Source organism: Phocoena phocoena, chromosome 10 (assembly GCF_963924675.1).
Source record: "Phocoena phocoena chromosome 10, mPhoPho1.1, whole genome shotgun sequence".
Classification (NCBI taxonomy): Eukaryota; Metazoa; Chordata; class Mammalia; order Artiodactyla; family Phocoenidae; genus Phocoena; species Phocoena phocoena.
Genome location: NC_089228.1, coordinates 69,309,949 through 69,322,833, shown reverse-complemented (window position 1 = coordinate 69,322,833; position 12,885 = coordinate 69,309,949). Strand labels below are relative to the sequence as shown.

The 12,885-nt window shown below is 37.8% G+C and overlaps 1 protein-coding gene across 1 annotated transcript in view; it reads right to left on the bottom strand.

Moving 5' to 3' along the window:
- Positions 1-12,885, bottom strand: part of DNAH8 (dynein axonemal heavy chain 8) — a 322,160-nt gene that overhangs the window by 205,395 nt on the left and 103,880 nt on the right. The gene's annotated exons all lie outside the window — the stretch shown is intronic.

The following is a 12,885-nucleotide window of genomic DNA, read 5'->3' as shown; positions in this document are numbered from 1 at the left end:
AACCCTCCATTAAGTAGGCATAGAGGAAACTTACCTCAACATAATAAAGGCCATATATGACAAACCCACAGCCAACATCACTCTCAATGGTGAAAAACTGAAACCATTTCCACTAAGATCTGGAACAAGACAAGGTTTCCCACTCTCACCACTCTTATTCAACATAGTTTTAGAAGTTTTAGCCACAGCAATCAGAGAAGAAAAAGAAATAAAAGGAATCCAAATCAGATAAGAAGAAGTAAAGCTGTCACTGTTTGCAGATGACATGAGGCTCTACATAGAGTATCCTAAAGATGCTACCAGAAAACTACTAGAGGTAATCAATGAATTTGGTAAAGTAGCAGGATACAAAATTAATGCACCAGAAATCTCTTGCATTCCTATACATTAATGATGAAAAATAAGAAAAAGAAATTAAGGAAACACTCTCACTTACCATTGCAACAAAAGGAATAAAATACCTAGGAATAAACCTACCTAAGGAGATAAAAGACCTGTATGCAGAAAACTATAAGACACTGATGAAAGAAATTAAAGATGGTACAAACAGATGGAGAGATATACCATGCTCTTGGAACGGAAGAATCAACAGTGTGAAAATGACTATACTACCCAAAGCAATCTACAGATTCAATGCAATCCCTATCAAACTACCAATGGCATTTTTCACAGAACTAGAACAAAAAAATTGCACAATTTTTAGGGAAACACAAAAGACCCCGGATAGCCAAAGCAATCTTGAGAAAGAAGACTGGAGCTGGAGGAATCAGGTTCTTTGACTTCAGACTATACTACAAAGCTACAGTAATCAAGACAGTATGGTACTGGCACAAAAATAGAAATATAGGGCTTCCCTGGTGGCGCAGTGGTTGAGAGTCCGCCTGCCAATGCAGGGGATACGGGTTCATGCCCCGGTCCAGAAGGATCCCACATACCGTGGAGCAGCTGGGCCCGTGAGCCATGGCCGCTGAGTCTGCGCATCTGGAGCCTGTGCACCGCAATGGGAGAGGCCACAACAGTGAGAGGCCCACGTAACGCAAAAAAAAAAGAAAACCAAAAAAAACCCAGAAATATAGATCAATGGAACAGGATAGACAGCCCAGAGATAAACCCACGCACCTATGGTCAACTTATCTTTGACAAAGGAGGCAAGAATATACAGTGGAGAAAAGACAGCCTCTTCAATAAGTAGTTCTGGGAAAACTGGACAGCTACATGTAAAAGAATTAACTTAGAACACTCCCTAACACCATACACAAAAATAAACTAGAATAGATTAAAGACCTAAATGTAAGGCCAGACACCCTAAAACTCCTAGAGGAAAACATAGGCAGAACACTCTATGACATAAGTCACAGCAAGAGCCTTTTTGACCCACCTCCTAGAGAAATGAAAAGAAAAACAAAAATAAACAAATGGGACCTAATGAAACTTAAAAGCTTTTGCATAGCAAAGGAAACTATAAACAAGATGAAAAGACAACCCTCAGAATGGGAGAAAATATTTGCAAATGAAGTAACTGACAAAGGATTAATCTCCAAAATATATAAGCAGCTCATGCAGGTCAGTATCAAAAAAACAAACCACCCAATCCAAAAATGGGCAGAGGACCTAAACAGACATTTCTCTAAAGAAGATATACAGATTGCCAACAAATACATGAAAGGATGCTCAACATCACTAATCATTAGAGAAATGCAAATCAAAACTCCCATGAGGTATCACCTCATGCCAGTCAGAATGGTCATCATCAAAAAATCTAGAAACAATAAACGCTGGAGAGGGTGTGGAGAAAAGGGAACCCTCTTGCACTGTTGGTGGGAATGTAAATTGATACAGCCACTATAGAGAACAGTATGGAGGTTCCTTACAAAACTAAAAATAGAACTACCATACGACCCAGCAATCCCACTACTGGGCATATACCCTGAGAAAACCATAATTCAAAAAGAGTCATGTACCACAATGTTCATTGCAGCTCTATTTACAACAGCCAGGACATGGATGCAACCTAAGTGTCCATCGACAGATGAATGGATAAAGAAGATGTGGCACATATATACAATGGAATATTACTCAGCCATAAAAAGAAATGAAATTGAACTATTTGTAGTGAACTATGAACATAGAGTCTGTCATACAGAGGGAAGTAAGTCAGAAAGAGAAAAACAAATGCCATATGCTAACACATGTATATAGAATCTAAAAAAATTAAAAATAAATGGTTCTGAAGAACCTAGGGGCAGGACAGGAATAAAAACGCAGACGTGGAGAATGGACTTGAGGACACGAGGAGGGGGAAGGATAAGCTGGGAAGAAGTGAGAGAGTGGCATGGACTTATATATACACTACCAAATGTAAAATAGATAGCTAGTGGGAAGCAGCCGCACAGGACAGGGAGATCAGCTCAGTGCTTTGTGACCACCTAGAGGGGTGAGATAGGGAGGGTGGGAGGGAGATGCAAGAGGGAGTAGATATGGGGATATATGTATATGTATAGCTGATTCACTTTGTCATATAGCAGAAACTAACACACCATTGTAAAGCAATTATACTCCAATAAAGATGTTAAGAAAAAAAAAAGAATAGTCTACTGTTGTAAAATGTGGTGGGTTCATCACTTATAAATCTAGTGTGAAGGTTAAAAGACCAAATTAGTAAACATAACTAAAACTAGAGTAATTTGTTAATGGATACATAAGAGAAAAAGATGTAAACTGTGACACCGAAAACAAACTGTGGTGGGGGCAGTAAAAATGTAGAGCTTTAGAATGCATTTCAACTTCAGTAGTTAGCAACTTAAAAGAGACTGTTATAGGAACTTCCCTTGTGGCACAGTGGTTAAGAATCCACCTGCCAATGCAGGGGACATGGGTTCTATTCCTGGTCCGGGAAGATCCCACCTGCTGCGGAGCAACTAAGCCCGTGCACCACAACTACTGAGCCTGCGCTCTAGAGCCCGTGCTCCACAACAAGAGAAGTCACCACAATGAGAAGCTCGCGCACCACAATGAAGAGTAGCCCCCGCTCACCACAACTAGAGAAAGCCCGCGCACAGCAACGAAGACCCAATGCAGCCAAGTAAATAAATAAATATTTTAAAAAATAGACTGTTATAAATATGTTTTTTTATGTAAGCCTTATGGTAACCACAATGCAAACACCTATAGTAGATAGTAGATCCCCAAAAGATGAAGAGAAAGGGATCTAAGCATACCACTATGGAAAAATCATCAAATAACAAAGGAAGAGCACAAGAGAAGAAGAAAGGAAGAAAGGAATTACAAACAGCCAGAAAACAATTAGCAAAATGACAAGTACATAACTATAATAATTACTGTGTACATAAATTGACTAAATTCTCCAATCAAAAGACAGAGAGTGGCTAAATGGATAAAAAAACATGACCCATCTATCTGCTGCCTACAAGAGACTCACTTCAGATGTAGGGCACACATAGACTGAAAGTGAAGGGACGGCAAGAGATATACCACACAAATGGAAACCAAAAGAAAGCTGGAGTAACTATACTTATATCAGACAAAACAGACTTTAAGACAAAAACTATAATAAGAGACAAAGAAGATCATTATGTAACAATAAAAGGGTCAATCCAAGAAGAGGCTTTAACATTTGTAAACATTTATGCACCCAACATAGGAGAACTCAAATATATAACACAAATATTAGCAGACCTAAAGGAAGAAATAGGTAGCAATGTAATAACAGTAGGGGATTTTAATGCCCTACTTTCATCAATGGATAGATCACCCAGACAGAAAATCAATATGGAAACATTGGCCTTAAACAAGTTAGATCTGATGAGCTTAACAGACATATACAAAACAGTCCATCAAAATGCAACAGAATACATATTCTTCTCAAGTGCACATTAAGCATTCTCCAGACAGAGCATGTTAGGCCACAAAACAAGTGCTAATAAATTTAAGAAAACTGAAATCACGTCAAGTATCTTTTCTGACCACAGTGGTATGAAACTAGAAATCAATTACAAGAAGAAAACTGACATATTCACAAATATGTAAAGATTAACCACATATTTGGTTATAAACAACCAAAGAGGTGTTCATATCGAACAGCCAATGGCTCAAACAAGAAATCAAAAGAGAAATCAAAAAATACCTTGGGACAGATAAAAATGGAAATACAGCATACCAAAACTTAAAGAGATGCAGCAAGAGCAGTTCTAAAAAGGAAGTTCATAAAGATAAACCTTACATTAAAAAATAAGAGGGAGCTCAAATAAACAACCTAACTTTATACTTCAAAGAATTAGAAAAAGAAGAACAAACAAAGCCCAAAGTTAGTAGATGGAAGGAAATCACAAAGACCAGAGTGGAAATAAATGGAGTACAGACTAAAAAGACAACAGAAAAGATCAAGGAAACTAAGAGCTGGTATTTTAAAAGATAAATAAAACAGACAAAACTTTAGCCAGACTCACCAAGAAAAAGTGAGGGAGAACTCAACTAAATAAAATCAGAAACCAAAGAGGAGGCATTACAATTGATGCCATACAAATACAAAGGATCATAAAAGACTACTATGATCAATGATACACACATGAATTTGACAATCTAGAAGAAATGAATACGTTCCTAGAAACATGCCACCCACCAAGACTGAATTATGAAAAAACAGAAAATCTGAACAGACTGATTAGTAGTAAGGAGATTGAATCAGTAACCAAAAACCTCCCCCCAAAACAAAAGAGCAGGATCAGATGGCTTCACTGGTGAATTCTACCAAACATTTAAAGAAGAATTACTACCAGTCTCCTCAAACTCTTCCAAAAAAAGAGAGAGAACACTTCTTATTTTATGAGGCCAGCATTATCCTTATACTAAAACCAGACAAGGACACCACAAGAAAAGAAAATTACAGGTCAGTATCCCTGATGAACATAGATGCAAAGATTCTCAACAAAATATTAGCAAGCTGAATTCAACAATACATTAAAATCATACACCCTGATCAAGTGGGATTTATTCCATGAATGCAAGTATAGTTCAATATCCACAAACTAATCGATGTGATGTACCACATTAACACAATGAAGCATAAAAATCATATGATCATCTCAAGAGATGCAGAAAAAGCTTTTGACAAAATTCAACATCCACTCATGATAAAACCTCTCAACAAAGCAGATGTAGAAGAAACATACCTCAACATAGTAAAGGTCATATCTGACAAACCTACGGCTAACATCATACTCAATGGTGAAAAGCTGAAAGCTTTTCCTCTAAGATCAGGAACAAGACAAGGATGCCCACTCTCACCACCTTTATTCAACATGGTATCTAAAGACCTAACCAGAGCAATTAGGCAAGAAAGAAATAAAAGGCATCCAAATTGGAAAGGAAGAAGTAAAACTGTCCGTATTGGCAGATGACATGATATTACATATAGAAAACCCTAAAGATGCCACCAAAGACCGTTAGAACTAATAATTCAGTAAAGTTTCGGGATATAAAATCAATATACAAATATTAGTTGCTTTTTTTTTTTTTTTTTTTTTGCTGTACACGGGCCTCTCACTGCTGTGGCCTCTCCCGTTGCGGAGCACAGGCTCCGGATGCGCAGGCTCAGCGGCCATGGCTCACGGGCCCAGCCGCTCTGCGGCATGTGGGATCTTCCCGGACCGGGGCACGAACCCGTGTCCCCCGCATCGGCAGGTGGACTCTCAACAACTGCGCCACCAGGGAAGCCCCAAAAACCAGCTGCATTTTTATGCACTAATAATGAACTACCAGAAAGAGAAATTGAGAAAACTATCCCATTTACAATTGCATCAAAAAGAATAAAATACCTAGGAATAAATTTAACAAAAAGGTAAAAGACCTGTACACTGAAAACTATGATACATTGATGAAAGAAACTGAAGAAGGCACAAGTAAATGGAAAGATAGTCCATGTTCATAGGTTGCAAGAATTAATATCATTAAAATGTCTACATTACCCAAAGCAATCTACAGTTTCAAAGCAATACCTTTCAAAATTCCAATGGCATTTTTCAAGAAACAGAACAAAAACTCCTAAAAATTTTATGAAACTACAAAAGACCCCATAGAGCCAAAGAAATCTTGAGAAAAAGGAACAAAGCTGGAGGCATAATGCTTCCTGATTTCAAACTATATCAAAGTTATAGTAATGAAAAATGTATGGTATTGGCATAAAAACGGAGACAATGAAACAGAATAAACCCACATATGTATTTAATTAATTCATGAGAAAGGAGCTGGGAATATACAATGAGGGAAGGACAGTCTCTTCAACATATAATGCTGGGAAAACTGGATAACCACATGCAAAAGAATGAAACTGGACCACTATCTTACACCATACAAAAAATTAACTCAGCACGTGGATGAACGGCCCCAGGGTGAGGGACGGCCACCCCGCCTCTCCAGGGACCTCTCCAAGACCAGCAGCCGTGTGGATGAAAGGCTCTTGGTGCTCCAGCCAGGAGTCAGGGCTCTGCCTCTGAGGTAGGAGAGCCAACTTCAGGTCACTGGTCAACAAGAGACCTCCCAGCTCCACATAATATTAAACAGCGGAAATCTCCCAGAGACCTCCATCTTAACATCAGCACCCAGCTTCACTCAACGACCAGCAAGCCACAGTGCTGGACAACCTATGCCAAACAACTAGCAAAAAAGGAACACAACCCCACTCATTAGCAGAGAGGCTGCCTAAAATCATAATAAGGCCACAGACACCCCAAAACACACCACCAGACGTGAACCTGCCCACTAGAGAGACAAGATCCAGCCTCATCCAGCACAACACAGGCACTAGTCCCCTCCACCAGGAAGCCTACACAACCCACTGAAACAACCTTAGCCACTGGAGACAGACATCAAAAACAACGGGAACTACGAACCTGCAGCCTGCAAAAAGGAGACCCCAAACACAGTAAGATAAGCAAAATGAGAAGACAGAAAAACACACAGCAGATGAAGGAGCAAGATAAAAACCCACCAGACCTAACAAATGAAGAGGAAATAGGCAATCTACCTGAAAAAGAATTCAGAATAATGATAGTAAGGATGATCCGAAATCTTGGAAGTAGAATGGACAAAATGCAAGAAACAGTTAACAAGGACCTACAAGAACTAAAGATGAAACAAGCAACGATGAACAATGCAATAAATGAAATTAAAATCACTCTAGATAGGATCAATAGCAGAATAACTGAGGCAGAAGAACGGATAAGTGACCTGGAAGATAAAGTACTGGAAATAACTACTGCAGAGCAGAATAAAGAAAAAAGAATGAAAAGAACTGAGGACAGTCTCAGAGACCTCTGGGACAACATGAAACGCACCAACATTCGAATTATAGGGGTTCCAGAAGAAGAAGAAAGAAAGAAAGGGACTGAGAAAATATTTGAAGAGATTATAGTTGAAAACTTCCCTAATATGGGAAAGGAAATAGTTAATCAAGTCCAGGAAGCACAGAGGGTCCCATACAGGATAAATACAAGGAGAAACACGCCAAGACACATATTAATCAAACTGTCAAAAATTAAATACAAAGAAAGCATATTAAAAGCAGCAAGGGAAAAACAACAAATAACACACAAGGGAATCCCCATAAGGTTAACAGCTGATCTCTCAGCAGAAACCCTACAAGCCAGAAGGGAGTGGCAGGACATACTGAAAGTGATGAAGGAGAATAGCCTGAAACCAAGACTACTCTACCCAGCAAGGATCTCATTCACATTTGATGGAGAAATTAAAACCTTTACAGACAAGCAAAAGCTGAGAGAGTTCAGCACCACCAAACCAGCTTTACAACAAATGCTAAAGGAACTTCTCTAGACACGAAACACAAGAGAAGGAAATGACCTATAGTAGCGAACCCAAAACAATATATAAAATGGAAATAGGAACATACATATCAATAATTACCTTAAATGTAAATGGACTAAATGCTCCCACCAAAAGACACAGATTGGCTGAATGGATACAAAAACAAGACCCTTATATATGCTGTCTACAAGAGACCCACTTCAGAACTAGAGACACATACAGACTGAAAGTAAGGGGATGGAAAAAGATATTCCATGCAAATGGAAACCAAAAGAAAGCTGGAGTAGCAATTCTCATATCAGACAAAATAGACTTTAAAATAAGGACTATTAAAAGGGACAAAGAAGGACACTACATAATGATCAAGGGATCGATCCAAGAAGAAGATATAACAATTGTAAATATTTATGCACCCAACATAGGAGCACCTCAATACATAAGGCAAATACTAACAACCATAAAAGGGGAGATCAACAGTAACACATTCATAGTAGGGGACTTTAACACCCCACTTTCACCCATGGACAGATCATCCAAAATGAAAATAAATAAGGAAACACAAGCTTTAAATGATACATTAAACAAGATGGACTTAATTGATATTTATAGGACACTTCATCCAAAAACAACAGAATACACATTTTTCTCAAGTGCTCATGGAACATTCTCCAGGATAGATCATATCTTGGGTCACAAATCAAGTCTTGGTAAATTTAAGAAAACTGAAATTGTATCAAGTATCTTTTCCGACCACAACGCCATGAGACTAGATATCAATTACAGGAAAAGATCTGTAAAAAATACAAACACATGGAGGCTAAACAATACACTACTTAATAATGAAGTGATCACTGAAGAAATCAAAGAGGAAATAAAAAAATACCTAGAAACAAATGACAATGGAGACACAACGACCCAAAACCTATGGGATGCAGCAAAAGCAGTTCTAAGGGGGAAGTTTATAGCAATACAAGCCCACCTTAAGAAGCAGGAAACATCTCGAATAAACAACCTAACCTTGCACCTCAAGCAATTAGAGAAAGAAGAACAAAAAAACCCCAAAGCTAGCAGAAGGAAAGAAATCATAAAAATCAGATCAGAAATAAATGAAAAAGAAATGAAGGAAACAATAGCAAAGATCAATAAAACTAAAAGCTGGTTCTTTGAGAAGATAAACAAAATAGATAAACCACTAGCCAGACTCATCAAGAAAAAAAGGGAGAAGACTCAAATCAATAGAATTAGAAATGAAAAAGGAGAAGTAACAACTGACACTGCAGAAATAAAAAAAATCAAGAGAGATTACTACAAGCAACTCTATGCCAATAAAATGGACAATCTGGAAGAAATGGACAAATTCTTAGAAATGCACAACCTGCCAAGACTGAATCAGGAAGAAATAGAAAATATGAACAGACCAATCACAAGCACTGAAATTGAAACTGTGATTAAAAACCTTCCAACAAACAAAAGCCCAGGACCAGATGGCTTCACAGGTGAATTCTATCAAACGTTTAGAGAAGAGCTAACACCTATCCTTCTCAAACTCTTCCAAAATATAGCAGAGGGAGGAACACTCCCAAATTCCTTCTACGAAGCCACCATCACCTTGATACCAAAACCAGACAAGGATGTCACAAAGAAAGAAAACTACAGGCCAATATCACGGATGAACATAGATGCAAAAATCCTCAACAAAATACTAGCAAACAGAATCCAACAGCACATTAAAAGGATCATACACCATGATCAAGTGGGGTTTATTCCAGGAATGCAAGGATTCTTCAATATACGCAAATCTATCAATGTGATAAACCATATTAACAAATTGAAGGAGAAAAACCATATGATCATCTCAATAGATGCAGAGAAAGCTTTCGACAAAATTCAACACCCATTTATGATAAAAACTCTCCAGAAAGTAGGCATAGAGGGAACTTTCCTAAACATAATAAAAGCCATATATGACAAGCCCACAGCAAACATCATCCTCAATGGTGAAAAACTGAAAGCATTTCCACTAAGATCAGGAACAAGACAAGGTTGCCCACTCTCACCACTCTTATTCAACATAGTTTTGGAAGTTTTAGCCACAGCAATCAGAGAAGAAAAGGAAATAAAAGGAATCCAAATCGGAAAAGAAGAAGTAAAGCTGTCACTGTTTGCAGATGACATGATACTATACATAGAGAATCCTAAAGATGCTACCAGAAAACTACTAGAGCTAATCAATGAATTTGGTAAAGTAGCAGGATACAAAATTAATGCACAGAAATCTCTGGCATTCCTATATACTAATGATGAAAAATCTGAAAGTGAAATCAAGAAAACACTCCCATTTACCATTGCAACAAAAAGAATAAAATATCTAGGAATAAACCTACCTAAGGATACGAAAGACCTGTATGCAGAAAATTATAAGACACTGATGAAAGAAATTAAAGATGATACAAATAGATGGAGAGATATACCATGTTCTTGGATGGGAAGAATCAACATTGTGAAAATGACTCTACTACCCAAAGCAATCTACAGATTCAATGCAATCCCTATCAAACTACCACTGGCATTTTTCACAGAACTGGAACAAAAAATTTCGCAATTTGTATGGAAACACAAAAGACCCCGAATAGCCAAAGCAATCTTTAGAACGAAAAAAGGAGCTGGAGGAATAAGGCTCCCTGACTTCAGACTATATTACAAAGCAACAGTAATCAAGACAGTATGGTACTGGCACAAAAACAGAAAGATAGATCAGTGGAACAGGATAGAAAGCCCAGAGATAAACCCACGCACATATGGACACCTTATCTTTGATAAAGGAGGCAGGAATGTACAGTGGAGAAAGGACAGCCTCTTCAATAAATGGTGCTGGGAAAACTGGACAGGTACATGTAAAAGTATGAGATTAGATCACTCCCTAACACCATACACAAAAATAAGCTCAAAATGGATTAAAGACCTAAATGTAAGGCCAGAAACTATCAAACTCTTAGAAGAAAACATAGGCAGAACACTCTATGACATAAATCACAGCAAGATCCTTTCTGACCCACCTCCTAGAGTAATGGAAATAAAAACAAAAATAAACAAATGGGACCTAATGAAACTTCAAAGCTTTTGCACAGCAAAGGAAACCATAACCAAGACCAAAAGACAACCCTCAGAATGGGAGAAAACATTTGCAAATGAAGCAACTGACAAAGGATTAATCTCCAAAATTTACAAGCAGCTCATGCAGCTCAATAACAAAAAAACAAACAACCCCATCCAAAAATGGGCAGAAGACCTAAATAGACATTTCTCCAAAGAAGATATACAGAATGCCAACAAACACATGAAAGAATGCTCAACATCATTAATCATTAGAGAAATGCAAATCAAAACTACAATGAGATATCATCTCACACCAGTCAGAATGGCCATCATCAAAAAATCAAGAAACAATAAATGCTGGAGAGGGTGTGGAGAAAAGGGGACACTCTTGCACTGCTGGTGGGAATGTGAATTGGTTCAGCCACTGTGGAGAACAGTATGGAGGTTCCTTAAAAAACTACAAATAGAATTACCATATGACCCAGCAATCCCACTACTGGGCATATACCCTGAGAAAACCAAAATTCAAAGAGAGTCATGTACCAAAATGTTCATTGCAGCTCTATTTACAATAGCCAGGACATGGAAACAACCTAAGCGCCCATCATCGGATGAATGGATAAAGAAGATGTGGCACATATACACAATGGAATATTACTCAGCCTTAAAAAGAAATGAAATTGAGCTATTTGTAATGAGATGGATAGACCTAGAATCTGTCATACAGAGTGAAGTAAGTCAGAAAGAAAAAGACAAATACCGTATGCTAACACATATATATGGAATTTAAGGGAAAAAAATGTCATGAAGAACCTAGGGGTAAGATAGGAATAAAGACGCAGACCTACTGGAGAACGGACTTAAGGATATGGGGAGGGGGAAGGGTGAGTTTTGACAGGGCGAGAGAGAGTCATGGACATATACACACTAACAAACGTAGTAAGGTAGATAGCTGGGGGGAAGCAGCCGCAAGGCACAGGGATATTAGCTCGGTGCTTTGTGACAGCCTGGAAGGGTGGGATGGGGAGAGTGGGAGGGAGGGAGACGCAAGAGGGAAGACATATGGGAACATATGTATATGTATAGCTGATTCACTTTGTTGTAAAGCAGAAACTAACACACCATTGTAAAGCAATTATACCCCAATAAAGATGTTTAAAAATAAAAAAAAATAAAAAAAAAAATTAACTCAAAATGGACTAAAGACTTGAACATAAGACCTGAAACCATAAAACTCCCGGAAGACAAGAGAGTTGGTAAGTTCCTTGAAATCAGTCTTGGCAATGAGATTTTTGGGCTTGACACCAAAAGCCAAGGTAACAAAAGCAAAAATAAACAAGTGGGACAGCATCAAACTAAAAAGCTTCTTACAGCAAAGGAAACCATATACAAAATGAAAAGGTAACCTACTAAACAGGAGAAAATATTTGCAAATCATAACTCTGATAAGGGGTTAATATCTAATATGTATAAAGAACTCTTACAACTCAATAGCAAAAACAACCGATTTGATTTTAAAATGAGCAGAGGATATGAATAGGTATTTTTCCAAAAAAAAACCATACAAATAGCCAACAGGTATATGAAAAGGTGCTCAACATCACTTATCACCAGGGAAATGCGAATCAAAACCACAATTAAATATCACCTCACATCTGTTGGAATACCTATCATCACAAAGACAAAACTTAGTGTTGGTGAGGATGTGGAGAAAAAGGAACCCTTGCATGGAAATGTAAATTGGTGCAGCCACTACGGAAGACAGTATGGAAGATCCTCAAAAAATTAAAAATAAAACTACCATGTGACCTAGTAATTCCACTTCTGGATATTTATCTGAAGAAAACAAAAACACTAACTTGAAAAGATATATACATACCCATGTTCATTGTAGCATTATTTCCAAGAGCTAAGATGTGAAAACAACCTAAGTATCCATCAATGGGTGAA